The following is a 14351-nucleotide window of genomic DNA, read 5'->3' as shown; positions in this document are numbered from 1 at the left end:
AGGAGAAATTTGAAAATAGCTCTTGTCTATATTGGTAACCAATGAATCTTTTGGTAATAAGACGATAAACTGTCCTCTTTCTCTAAAGAATAAATTAGATGTAAAGCAGTGTTTTGTATAGTCTGAGGCTTTTTAAATATTTGCTTAGAACAGCCCAGATAAATGATGTTGCAATAATCTAAAAGACTCAAAACAAGGGACTGGACTATTAACCAAAAAGAAGCCTTCTGTTGTTACGCTTGTAATATTAATCTAGAATCCAGGAGCACACCTAGAATTCTAGTAGTTGGAGAATAAGTAAGTTATCTAATTATTGTATCATGTTCTTCTTTCAAAGAATTGCTAACAAGAAGTTTTGTTTATTTTCCTGCATTAAATTTTAATTTGTGCAGTTCCATCTAATTTTGCAAAGTATCCATCACATCCTGTAGCAAACTAGAGTGTAAAGACACCGAGGTGTCAATAGGAATTAACACTGTTATGTCATCCATGTAACACCACTGATCACGAAAAATTTAAGGATTGTCTGGACCCTACACCCGGTGAATACCCAGTAGACCGAACCTGGAATGACTTCGATCTGCTAACCGAAGAAACCGTCACTCAAGCACTCAACAAATTATCCAAAACCCACTTCAAACTGGATATTTGCCCCAGTAACCTAATAAGGTTCGCCCCCAAACGCTTGATAACAGACCTTACGTCACACCTGAACTACATGCTACAACACGGACTCTTCCCCAAGGACAAAGGAAATATATTACTCACACCCATACCCAATGATTTAAAGAAAAAATTAAATGACACAACCAACTATCGACCAGTAGCATCTATCCCCCTGATAGTAAAACTAATGGAAAGTATGGTAACCAAACAACTCACCAACTACCTAAACAAATTTACAATACTACATGAATCACAGTCAGGATTTCGATCCTACCATAGTATTGAAACAGTGATAACCACTCTCATAACCAAATTTAAATAACTAATTGCAACTGGAAACAATATACTACTTCTATAATTTGATATGTCCAGCGCGTTCAACATGGTCAGCCACCAAATACTCCCGAACATCCTAGACTACTTCGGGATTGGAGGAAACATACTAAAACAGTTTAAAGGCTTCTTAACAGCAAGATCCTATCAAGTGATCTCAAACTCAAAAACGTCAACACCATGGAAACCTGAATGTGGAGTATCACAAGGATCACCGCTCTCACCAACCCTTTTTAACTTAATGATGACACCTCTAGCCAAATCGGTAGCCAACCAAGGACTTAACCCATACATCTATGCTGATGATGTCACAATATACATCCCGTTCAATCCTGTCAGACATTGCTGCCTGGATGTCCAACCGCCACCTGAAGCTGAACATGTCCAAGACCGAGCTCCTCATCTTTCCACCTAAGCCCACTTCTCCTCTTCCCCCACTCTCTATCTCAGTTGATGGCACCCTCATCCTCCCCGTCTCATCTGCCCGCAACCTCGGGGTCATCTTCGAGTCCTCCCTCTCCTTCTCTGCGCATATCCAGCAGACTGCCAAAACCTGTCGCTTCTTCCTTTTCAACATCAGCAAAATTCGCCCTTTCCTCACTGAGCACACCACCCGAACTCTTGTCCACGCTCTCATTACCTCTCGCCTTGACTACTGCAACTTGCTCCTCACTGGCCTCCCACTCAGCCATCTATCCCCCCTTCAATCCATTCAGAACTCTGCCGCACGTCTTATATTCTGCCAGAACCGATGTACTCATATCACCCCTCTCCTCAAGTCACTTCACTGGCTTCCGATCAGATACCGCATCCAATTCAAGCTTCTCCTCCTTACTTACAAGTGCACCCGGTCTGCTGCTCCTCACTACCTCTCTACCCTCATCTCCCCCTACGTTCCTGCCCATAACCTCCGCTCACACGACAAATCCCTCCTCTCAGTACCCTTCTCCACCATTGCCAACTCCAGGCTCCGCTCATTTTGCCTTGCCTCACCCTATGCTTGGAACAATCTTCCTGAATCCCTACGCCAAGCCCCCTCCCTACCCATCTTCAAATCCTTGCTTAAAGCTCACCTCTTCAATGCTGCATTCGGAACCTAACCTTTCGAACATATAGGTTGCCCCAATCTGTCTGGCCTTTCAGATTATCTGTACATTTGTCTTTTAGATTGTAAGCTCTTCGAGCAGGGACTGTCCTTCCATGTTAAATTGTACAGCGCTGCGTAAACCTAGTAGCGCTTTAGAAATGTTAAGTAGTGGTAGTTAAGTAGTAGTAGTTCAAACAAGACATAACCAAAATCACATATTAAATCACACACAGCCTCCAAATAATGAACTCCTGGGTGGACGCATTCCAACTAATACTAAACGCAGAAAAAACACAATGTCTCACCCTGTCCTCACAATACAATATAAACAAACCCACTACCATAAACACCCCAGATTACACACTTCTGGTTTCAGACAGCCTGAAAATTCTGGGAGTCACAATGGACCGAAATCTCATACTTGAAGACCATGCAAACAAATACAGCAAAGAAAATGTTCTACTCAATGTGGAAACTTAAAAGAATCAAACCTTTCTTCCCAAGGGAAGTATTCCGCAGCCTAGTTTAATCTATGGTACTAATTAAGTCACCTAGACTATTGCAAAGCCATTTATACCGGATGCAAAGAACAAATTATTAAGAAGCTTCAAACCGCTCAAAACACAGCAGCCAGACTCATATTTGGGAAAGCAAAATACGAAAGCACCAAACCCCTAAGAGAAAAACTACACTGGCTCCCACTAAAAGAGCGAATTGCATTCAAAGTCTGTACCCTGGTCCACAAAATCATTTACGGGGAAACCCCGGCCTACATGTCAGACCTTATAGACTTGCCTACTAGGAACGCAAAAAGGATCATCATGCACATTCCTCAACCTCCACTACCCTAACTGTAAAGGGCTAAAATATAAATCCATATACGCGACCAGTTTCTCATACATCTGCACACAACTATGGAACGCACTACCCAAGGCCATAAAAACAACAAAAGACCTAACAATTTTCCGAAGGTTACTGAAAAACAGATCTGTTCAAGAAAGCATACCAGAAATATTCATCCTAAATACCAAATAATAACTTTATACATGATCTATACAAAACCGAACTTTTATCGCACGCCTGCTTAACCTCTTTGCTATTGTGATATCCCCCTTCTCACTCAGGGTGACCTGGTTCTCAATATGCAAATCATATGCAGATTAGTGGCTAGCCTCTCTCACTCAGGGTGACCTGGTTTCCACTCAGCAAATTAGGCAGGTCTCACCAACTGCATATTTCTCAGGCAACTCTTTATTCCAGCCCCTGGGCAAACTTCTTCTAGCCTAACACTTTATGCTTTCATAGATCTTCACATTGAGCCTCCCCACACAGATACATGGGCTCAGTACTATACCAATACTTTGGGGACTCTCAACCCCAGGCTTTGCAGCCTGCTTCTCTTAGTACTTCGGACACACAGTCCCTCTTTGAACACACAGTTCTAGACACACAGTCTCTCTTTGAACACACAGTCAAACTCTAATGTTTTAGGGACTTCTTACCCCAGGATTTTCAGCCTGCTGATCTCCTTTGGACACACTGTCCTCCACAAGTCCACAGGGTTAGCCAGTATCTTTCAGGGGCTCTCTCTTCTTCTGCTGCTAGTTCACTTCCCTCCCTTTCACAACCCAGGTGGGGTATAAAGTGGTTAATTAGCCACCCAGGACCCCACCCATAATCTCCTGCACCTGTGGACCTCCCAGGGCTCTCCCCGGTCCTAGCGACCTCCACCTTCTTCTAGCGCCCTCTAGTGGCCTACACCCTATAGGACACCCTCTTACTTATCACATACCCCCACCCTTAAAATAATTGCTGCTCTACCTCAGTAACCCCTGTAAGTATTCTCCACTGAGGAGCAGCAATTCTACACAGGGGCATACTCTTTTCCAGGCTCATCCCCTGCAAGTCCCAAAACCTGGCTCTCACTGTCCATCTTTGCCCGATCTTCTCCATCGGCCATCAACTCAGGCAAGTGCTCGGGCCTTCTCCTCCCCAGCTTCTCCGTCCTCCATCCTTCCTGGCCGTCCAATGGGGTGCAGCCTGCAATCACAAAAACAAATCCAAGTGTGGCCTGTTGACCCGCCTGGCCCCCCACACTTGAGCTGCACCTGTGGTCTGTGGCCTCCTTCATCCCCTACAGCCACTCCCAAGCCTCCAGTTCTTACAAATCCACCCTCACCTCCCCCCTAGATACCCTTTACCTGGGGTAGGTGAGCAAAGTGCTTTTGCTAGTGTTGGCCCCCTTGACGGGCTTCTGGAACACCGCCTCTGGAACCTCCAAGGACACCTCCATCTCACTTCACTGGGGATACACCGACTGCCTGGGTCCACACCAGTCCTCAGCTCTTCCCAGGGCCGTGCCTAGGGTCTCTGGCGCCCCCCTGCAGACTATCAGTTGGCGCCCCCCCGGTGAAAATGATCACGCCCCCCCCCCCCCCCCCGGTGAAAATGATCGCTCACCACTTGCTACACTGACAGGAATTGTCAGCAATATTCTTGGAAACAAATTGCTATACATTGCAAAATAAGATAGCAGATGTAAATTCTCAAAGTAGACATATTCCAAATGCTAAAATGAAAATAAAATGATTTTTTCTACCTTTGTTGTCTGGTGACTTTCTTTTTCCGATCATGCTGGCCCAGTATTTGAGTCTGCTGCTATCTGTCCTCTTAACTCCATTTCCAGGGCTTCCTTTCCATTTATTTCTTTACTTTCCTCCTTTCTTCTTCATTTCTTGCTCTATATCCATTTCCAGCAATTTCTTCTCTCTCCCTGGGTCCTGTCCTCCCATCCATGTCCATCCTTGTCCCTCTCTGCCCTTCCCTCCTCCATCCATAGCCAGCAATCCTCCTCTCTCCCCTCCCCTCCATTTCCAGCAATTTGTCCTCTCCCTGGGCCCCTATGTCCATCCTTGTCCCTCTCTGCCCTTCCCTCCTCCATCCATAGCCAGCAATCCTCCTCTCTCCCCTCCCCTCCATTTCCAGCAAATTGTCCTCTCCCTGGGCCCCCATGTCCATCCTTGTCCCTCTCTGCCCTTCCCTCCTCCATCCATAGCCAGCAATCCTCCTCTCTCTCCCCTCCCCTCCCCTCCATTTCCAGCAAATTGTCCTCTCCCTGGGCCCCCATGTCCATCCTTGTCCCTCTCTGCCCTTCCCTCCTCCATCCATAGCCAGCAATCCTCCTCTCTCTCCCCTCCCCTCCCCTCCATTTCCAGCAAATTGTCCTCTCCCTGGGCCCCCATGTCCATCCTTGTCCCTCTCTGCCCTTCCCTCCTCCATCCATAGCCAGCAATCCTCCTCTCTCCTCTCCCCTCCCCTCCATTTCCAGCAAATTGTCCTCTCCCTGGGCCCCCATGTCCATCCTTGTCCCTCTCTGCCCTTCCCTCCTCCATCCATAGCCAGCAATCCTCCTCTCTCCCCTCCCCTCCATTTCCAGCAAATTGTCCTCTCCCTGGGCCCCCATGTCCATCCTTGTCCCTCTCTGCCCTTCCCTCCTCCATCCATAGCCAGCAATCCTCCTCTCTCTCCCCTCCCCTCCCCTCCATTTCCAGCAAATTGTCCTCTCCCTTCACGCGATTCGCGAACCGCTTAGCACTGCTTAAAAAAAAAAAAACTACACGTCAGCAGGAACAGGCTGCTTCAGCCAATCCCAGGGGCCTTCCTTCAGCGTGTTCCGCCCCTGAGGGCTGAAGGAAGGCTCCTGGGATTGGCTGAAGCAGCCTGTTCCTGCTGACGTGTTTTTTTTTTTTTTTAAAGCAGTGCTAAGTGGCAGCGCGGTTCGTGAATCGCGTGAAGGGGGGGTGGGACGACGCGACGGCAACGAAGAGGAGAAACAAGAGAAGTGCTGCGTGTGCCGGTAAGCTGCCCAAAGGCCCAGGGGATGCCGTCGACACTGCCAGGTGGGGACCGGAGCCGGTTTTAAAGGTCATGGTTGGCCTGGGGAGGCTTAGCCTCCCCAAGCCTCTTATACGGGGCGCCTATGCCTCTCTGCTCTTTCCTCCGCGCCCTGGGGCCTTTAAATCTTTTACTTCCGGTCGCAGCAGCGTCAGTGAAAGCCGACGTCTCCCTTCCCTTTGCGCTCTTGGTTCCCTCAGTGTCCGCCTTCTTCTGACGTCAGAAGAAGGCGGGACACTGAGGGAACCAATGAGTGCAAGGGAAGGGAGACGGCAGCGCTTTCACTGACGCTGCTGCGACCAGGTAAAAGATTTAAAGGCCTTGGCGGCGCGGGGCGAGAGTAAGCACCGCGGCGGCGCCCTCCAGAGGTGGGCGCCCCCCTGCGGCGCTTACCTCGCTTACCGCATCGGCACGGCCCTGGCTCTTCCCTTGGCTTCACCTTTCAGACAGGGGTATTCAACTGCCAAGGGTAGCAGGGATCCTCTGATATTCTCATCACCCAGTGGTTGTTAAACAGTCAGGTACCATCTGGGGTGCCATTTGTGATATCCCCCTTCTCACTCAGGGTGACCTGGTTCTCAATATGCAAATCATATGCAGATTAGTGTGCTAGCCCTTCTCACTCAGGGTGACCTGGTTTCCACTCAGCAAATTAAGCAGGTCTCACCAACTGCATATTTCTCAGGCAACTCTTTATTCCAGCCCCTGGGCACACTTCTTCTAGCCTAACACTTTATGCTTTCATAGATCTTCACATTGAGCCTCCCCAAACAGATACATGGGCTCAGTACTATACCAATACTTTGGGGACTCTCAACCCCAGGCTTTGCAGCCTGCTTCTCTTAGTACTTTGGACACACAGTCCCTCTTTGAACACACAGTTCTAGACACACAGTCTTTTCATCTTCGGACACACAGCACAGTTCTAGACACACAGTCAAACTCTAATGCTTTAGGGACTTCTTACCCCAGGATTTTCAGCCTGCTGATCTCCTTTGGACACACTGTCCTCCACAAGTCCACAGGGTTAGCCAGTATCTTTCAGGGGCTCTCTCTTCTGCTGCTGCTAGTTCACTTCCTTCCCTTTCACAACCCAGGTGGGGTATAAAGTGGTTAATTAGCCACCCAGGACCCCGCCCATAATCTCCTGCACCTGTGGACCTCCCAGGGCTCTCCCGGTCCTAGCGACCTCCATCTTCTTCTAGCGCCCTCTAGTGGCCTACACCCTATAGGACACCCTCTTACTTATCACACTATTAATGATCAAGCACTACCAATTAAACCTTATGTTGAATAGGGTCCCTCTAAAGTCGATGACCTAATGTATGTTACAACGGAAATGGCTATTGCCATTACGGCAAATGTAAGCCACATTGAGCCTGCAAATTGGTGGGAAAATGTGGGATACAAATGCTACAAATAAATAATAAAAAACCCCTAGTTTTTCCAAACAATAACCAAGAGAATGCATGAAAACACTGAAAAGAATAGGAGACAAGGGGGAATTCTGATGGACTCCACATGAATTGATCCATCTGTTTGTCAATTTGTTATCCATTTTAACTCCATATGAACACTGTGATAGGAATCTAAACTAAATATGAACCTGACCAACAATGCCCATGTTCTCCATAATGTGCAATACAATGTTGTGATTCACTAAATCAAAGGCACTAGAGAGATCAAATTGTGATATCAATGCCTTTTCACTTTTGCACCATAGTTGACATGCATTATCTAATAAAGAACAAACAACAGTTTCAATAATGAAAATGACCTGAAACCCAACTGAGAAGAGTGCAAAATATTATATAGTTTCAGAAATTCCATCAATTGCAAAGCAACCAGTCCTTTCATAAGCTTGACAAAAAAAAAGTATAGATGCTATTGGTCTATAATTAGAGACCAGATGTCTGGGCTCTTTATTATTTTTTATAACTAGGGTAATTATGATTTCACCTAAATCAGATGGAAAATGCCCTATGGCCAATTGAAATTGTAACCAGCATAGTAAAAGACCTTTGAAGCAACTAGAAGCAACTTTAAATATACTTGGTAGACAAGTGTCTAAAGCACAGTAGGAAGACATATATTTTTTATAAAGTAGATCAATAATAGACAAGGTTATAGGGGAAAACTTAATCTGAAATTTTATAAACAGAGATCTGATTAACAGGAATACAAAGAGGTTCCCAGAACTATTTTTTTATTTTTGTTACATTTGTATCCTGTGCTTTCCCACTCATGGCAGGCTCAATGTGACGAGCAATGAAGGGTTAAGTGACTTGCCCAGAGTCACAAGGAGCTGCCTGTGCCGTGAATTGAACTCAGTTCCTCAGGACCAAAGTCCACCACCCTAACCACTAGGCCACTCCTCCACTCCTACCATTGGAAAATTGATTTCTAATTTGAGATATTTTTTAGTCGGCTAATTGAAAAGCTGTAGGACCTATCAGAGAACAAATAAGTTTCAGTATTAGTCATGTCCGATAATATTTTAAACAGTGATTTTGTGTCCAGTGACTTGCTATTTATCAATTTTGAATAGTGAGTTTTCCTCTTAGTTTTAAGCATAATTTTATATTGTTTATTGGCTATTCTCCATTTCTTTTTATTGAGAGAGGAGGAATGTTTAAGCCATAGATGTTCCAGTCTCCTACAATTACGTTTTAATTATAAGCCACTTGTCTGATTTCCAGGATATTCTAGTTTTAAGTCTACAAGGGTCTAAAGTATTCATAATTTCATGACTGAAGTTATATCAATCTACTACAAAATTATTAGGTAATGCATTTTCACTACATCTATCAAAATTGGACCTAAAGGAGATAGCATCAATAGTCCCTCTTGAAATATATGTAACTTTTTGAAGATGCTTTTTCTTTCTAAATACCTGTTTCCATTTTAAACTGGAATAAAAAAAAAGATCGGACCAGAGAATGTTAAGCCAAGTTCCATCTGCCAAGGAAATTTCAGAGTAATCAAAAGAGGAAGTGGCTAAATCAATTTGATGTCCTGTAGTATGAGTTATTAAGTTCCTGGGAACCTGATAATTTAATGCATCAAGAAAGAATATCTGTAACCCCAGGAAATGTATCTACTTCATCTAAATGCAGATTAATATCACCTAAAAGAAGATTAAAATTAGCAAATATTAAATACAAAAAAATAAAAGCATAAAATATATATTTAATCTTAGACCCAGTGCTTTTTTGTTCTGGTACATGCTGGTATGGTGTACAGGCATCATTTTTTTCTCTTCCCCGCTCACCTCCCCCATCTTCTGTCTCTCTCCCACGGCCACAGCTTCTATTTTTTACGTGCGTCCAATACGTGCAGCAGAAAATATTTTTTATTTTTTACCGCGTGGCGCTAACCAGGCGGTAATCGGCAGTGTATGAATACTGATGACTACCGCCTGGTTAACACATGAGACCTTACTGCTAAGTCATTGGGACGCGGTAAGGTTCTCAGGCCCAAAATGGGCATGCACCAATTTTAATTTTGGCGCACGTCCATTTTCGGCCAAAATAAAAGGCCTTTTTTGCAGGTGCGCTAAAAAATGGACCTGTGCGCATCTAATATACGTGTCTATACCAGCACGGGCCACTTTTTGGTGCACCTTAGTAAAAGGACCCCTGAGTTGTTAATAAATAATTTTAGACACTAGTCAGTTGTCCTGATCTCTTGAGTCATCGGCCCATTTCCCACTGTCTTTTTGCTGTTAGTTTTCCATGGGATTTTGGCATTCATCCACTTTGGTGGACTTTTCAACTCATCCCTTACCACCACCCATTTTGTACGCGGTAAGGGCTCACGTGCTAATTGCGCTGAGTAAACTGATTATCACAGACACGCCCACTCTCCACTCCCCAGACAAGCCCCCTCAGTCAAAAAAGCTTTTAAGCTGCAGTAAGCATATGTTAGTGCTTGGAACAGAGGTACCTAAACCTTTGCAACACAACTGTAGATGGATAGAATAAACAGAACAGAAACTAAGCCATCACTGGGGAAAGAATTGGGGTCTTAGTACACTCTTAAGCCTATGCTTTAATGAGATGAACTTCTAGTACTTTTGATAATTAACAATTTTGGCAGGACAAAATACAAAATATAGCCATTAATGATAATGAAGTCAGAGGTTAATTTTTATTTAAATTATTTGCATCTCCCCACACAAGTTCATTTTGAATTCTGTCACACAAGCTAACGCCAGATCACAACTGCAGTTTTTTAAATTTAATGTTTTCACCAGCAGAGCTCTTGGACAGCAGCCAAAGGTCAGGGCCCAAGAAAAAAAACTATGTCATACATTTCTTTCTCCGTAAAATGGTCTGCTGAAAATGATGTTACTAGCATGACTGGTATTATTTTAACCTCTTTGTAAAAGTTATGTCTGTGCCCTCTATTCTCCCAGGATAAGTATTTGTTTTCATAGGAATCATCGTATGAATCTGGGACATGGCGTAAGTTAATGTAGCTTAAAACTATAAGGGGAAAGGGAAATGGGACTTAATATACCGCCTTTCTGAGGTTTTTGCAACTACATTCAAAGCGGTTTACATATATTCAGGTACTTATTTTGTACCAGGGGCAATGGAGGGTTAAGTGACTTACCCAGAGTCACAAGGAGCTGCAGTGGGAATCGAACTCAGTTCCCCAGGATCAAAGTCCACTGCACTAACCACTAGGCTACTCCTCGGCAAAAAAGCATCCAGGACAATGTGCATGAACAAACCAATTATAGGGTGGCCAACATAACAATGTCTAAATAAGTAGGAGCCAATCTTGAATTACTAAACAGTGAAATGAAACTCTTTTATATTTTCCTAAGGGGCTCTGTTGCTAAAGTGTGGTAGTTTTTGCAATTACCGCACTTTTATCACAAAACTTTAATTGCAGTAAGTGAAAACCTGGGTGGTAAATGCATCTGCTCTGCATTCAGTGCACAGAGCACACAGTGAACGCATGGCCACTGGGTTACATTGCCAATAGTAATGTGTGGCATACATTAAAACACAGCAAACAAAAAAGAAGCAAAAACTGGGCCTTCAGGATTGAGAAAAAATGCAGTCCTTTATTATCATAAATACCCGACACGGGCCGTGTTTCGGCGTACAAACGCCTGCATCAGGGGTCAATAGACTCCTATCGGTCAGCTTGCAAACTGAAGCACAAAAGGTAAGTAAACCAATCGGGGTAAGAATCCTGAAGTTGTGATTCTCCTCTCTCCCCTGCCCGCATCAGGAAGTGAAGGTAGCCCTGCAGAGCAGCGTGTCTGTCAGCAGTGCAGGGCTACCTTCACTTCCTGATGCGGGCAGGGGAGAGAGGAGAATCACAACTTCAGGATTCTTACCCCGATTGGTTTACTTACCTTTTGTGCTTCAGTTTGCAAGCTGACCGATAGGAGTCTATTGACCCCTGATGCAGGCGTTTGTACGCCGAAACACGGCCCGTGTCGGGTATTTATGATAATAAAGGACTGCATTTTTTCTCAATCCTGAAGGCCCAGTTTTTGCTTCTTTTTTGTTTGCTTTGTTATACATTAAAACACAGCATGACAGGTGTCCATGGCAGCAATACCAATTCCTGCTCATCCCCTTATAAACAATATTGAATCCCCTCTCCCTGATCAGGTCCCTGACACCCCCTATACAACATAGAACCCCTCCCATCGACACCTTGATACAACATAGAATCCCTCCCCCATGCAGGTCTCCAACACCCCCCCAACTCAACACTGAATCCCGATCAACACTGTGATACCTTGAGCAAAATAGAACCCCCCCCCCCACCCCGGTTAGGTCTTCAACACAACATAGAAACCCCCAATCAACAAACACCCCCCCCCCCCCCCCCCACACACACACACACATAGTCATCACAATCCTGATCCCTCGGCACAAATTCCACCCCTGACACAACCTTGATTCTCCAGTGGCAGAGAATTAATCAACAAGAGGTTATCACTCACACTTTCTGAGAATTCCTCATTCATGGGAAATAATTGCAATCCCTGATCCGGGTTACCTGTACCTTTTGGTGAAGGGTAGAGACATGCTGATCCATTCAGTGTAGTTCGCAAGCAGCCCCGGACATCTAAAGGCATCACAGACCTGTTATTGCTCATTTTGTGAGGTTGAACACTACTTGTCCCTCTTAATACCCCCTGAATGCTCCTCCCCCGATATCAACCCTGACACCCCATTCATAATCAGGATGCCAACGCAATGAGCCTGTCCCTTCACTAAACACCACCCCTCAGACCACCCCTCCTCCTCCCAGAGCGCAAATCTCTGCCCACCCCTAATTGCCCCCAGCAGCAACCAATCCTCCTTTGCCACCACCCAGTTGTGGTCAAATCCAAAATGGCACCACAGGCAACTAATAATAGTCTTGCAGTACTACTGCTAGGGGTCATTTGTTCATATAAGGAGTTATATGAAAGCATGACCCCTAGTGGAAATAGTGAGAATCTACCGCTAGTGCTCACTGGCACTATTTTGGAATTGGGTGCCAACCGTGTAGCAGCAGAGGAAGCTGCCCCCGGTTAAGTTCCAGAGGGCATTCGAGGGGTGGAGAAGAGTTGGGCTCTCAGGGGGACATGGTATCTAGGTCATAGAGGTGGGGTTTAGTTAAGGGGTGAGCTTGGTTTGTTTGCACCCTGATTGTGAATAGGAGTGTCAGGGCTCATATCCTGGGAGCTCACAGGGTGTTAGGATGGTGATAGGCCATCAAGGATGTGTCGGCGGTGGGATCTATGTCTGGGCTTGGCTATTGTATTAGGGTTGTCAGGGTGTTGATCAGGGTTCTATGTTGTATCACAGGGTGTCAGGGATTTGAGCAGGAGGGATTGGGGAGAGCACAGCCACACCAGCAGTGAGGGTATGCTGCACTCCTGGATTGCTAGTAGTGCAGCTGCAACTACTAAGTCTTCTCAGCTAGTGTGCGGTCCCAACCCATGGGCTAGCTGTCACAGCCCGTCCATATCACATCCAGATCCCACCCACTCCTGTGTTAGGTAACTAATGCAGGATATTTATTTATGACATTTATATCTCGCATTATCCCAAATAAGTTCAGGTTCAATGTGGCTAACAATAAACATTTGCAAAAAAGTACAGTAATAATACAATACACAAACTTCATTACTACTGAATAACAAGAGCAGAGTTCCAAGCATGCCCATGAGCTACTAGTGTGAGTAAAGGATTTACTAAATAAAAATGCTTTCAACAACATATGAAATAAGAAATAAGAGGTAATTGGTAACGTATCTTAATGGACTAGGCAAATAATTCCATATCTTCTTTCTTTGATAGGTAAAGCCTGCATTATAAATAGATTTATAATGAAGCTTCTTACAACTTGGGTAATGAAGGATGAGATAGTCCCTAGATGTAGGAAAGGCATTTCGTAAATACAGTTCTATCAGGTTTTGCATATAGCAAGCTAATAAACCATACAAAATTTGATAAACAAGTAAACAAAGTTTAGAAGTAATTCAAGAATTTATTGGAAGCCAATGTAATTTTGCCAGAAGAGGAGTTGCCTTGTTATTATGAGGAACTCTACAAACAAGATGGGCAGTGGTATTATGCGCTGATTTGAAGTTTCTTTACTAAAGAGTACTTTAAACCTGAGTAAATGGCATTACAATAGTCAACCTTAGAGAGTATTAGTGATTGGACTAAAGAACAGAAGATTGAATTAGGAAAGAAAGGTCTCAATTACTTCAGCCTCCACAATGTTTTAAAGACACTGGATATCACCTTATACCTAAGGTTCAAATGACAGATACTGGTCAATAGTTATACCTAAGATTTTTGTAATGGTAACTAACAAGTAAGTCATATTATCTATAGTGACGTTCCTGATAGCCATAGGGTGATATAGAGATCAGTCAGGATTAGGAACTTAATGTTGTCTTTGTTTAGTTTTAATTTGAAATCAACAGCCCAGGATTCCATCAGATCCCAAATGGATTTGATAGTAGGCAAGATTTCAACTATATTGTCTATAAATGGGATGTAAATGGTAACATAATTGGCATACATAACGGTATTAAAACCTCTGGATTCCAGTAAATGACCTAGTGCACCCATCATTAAATTGAACAGAATGTGGGAAAGAGGGGAGCCCTGGGGAACACCTCAAACAGGACTAAGGTAGAGACAAAAGACCACTCTGCATTACTTGATATTGTCTAGATTTCAGAAAACCACTGAACCACTGCAGGACTACGCCACAGATGACAAAATGAGCCATCAAACTTAGGAATAAAGCGTAATACAAAGTCTTCCTTTTTAACACAGTAGATAGTAGTGCAGGCCTGTGCTACTGTACACTGTCAGGCTTATTTTCGAAAGAG

The sequence above is a fragment of the Microcaecilia unicolor genome, chromosome 2, assembly GCF_901765095.1.
Source record: "Microcaecilia unicolor chromosome 2, aMicUni1.1, whole genome shotgun sequence".
Taxonomy (NCBI): domain Eukaryota; kingdom Metazoa; phylum Chordata; class Amphibia; order Gymnophiona; family Siphonopidae; genus Microcaecilia; species Microcaecilia unicolor.
The sequence above is the reverse complement of the archived record's forward strand: the minus strand, read 5'-3'. Positions refer to the sequence as shown.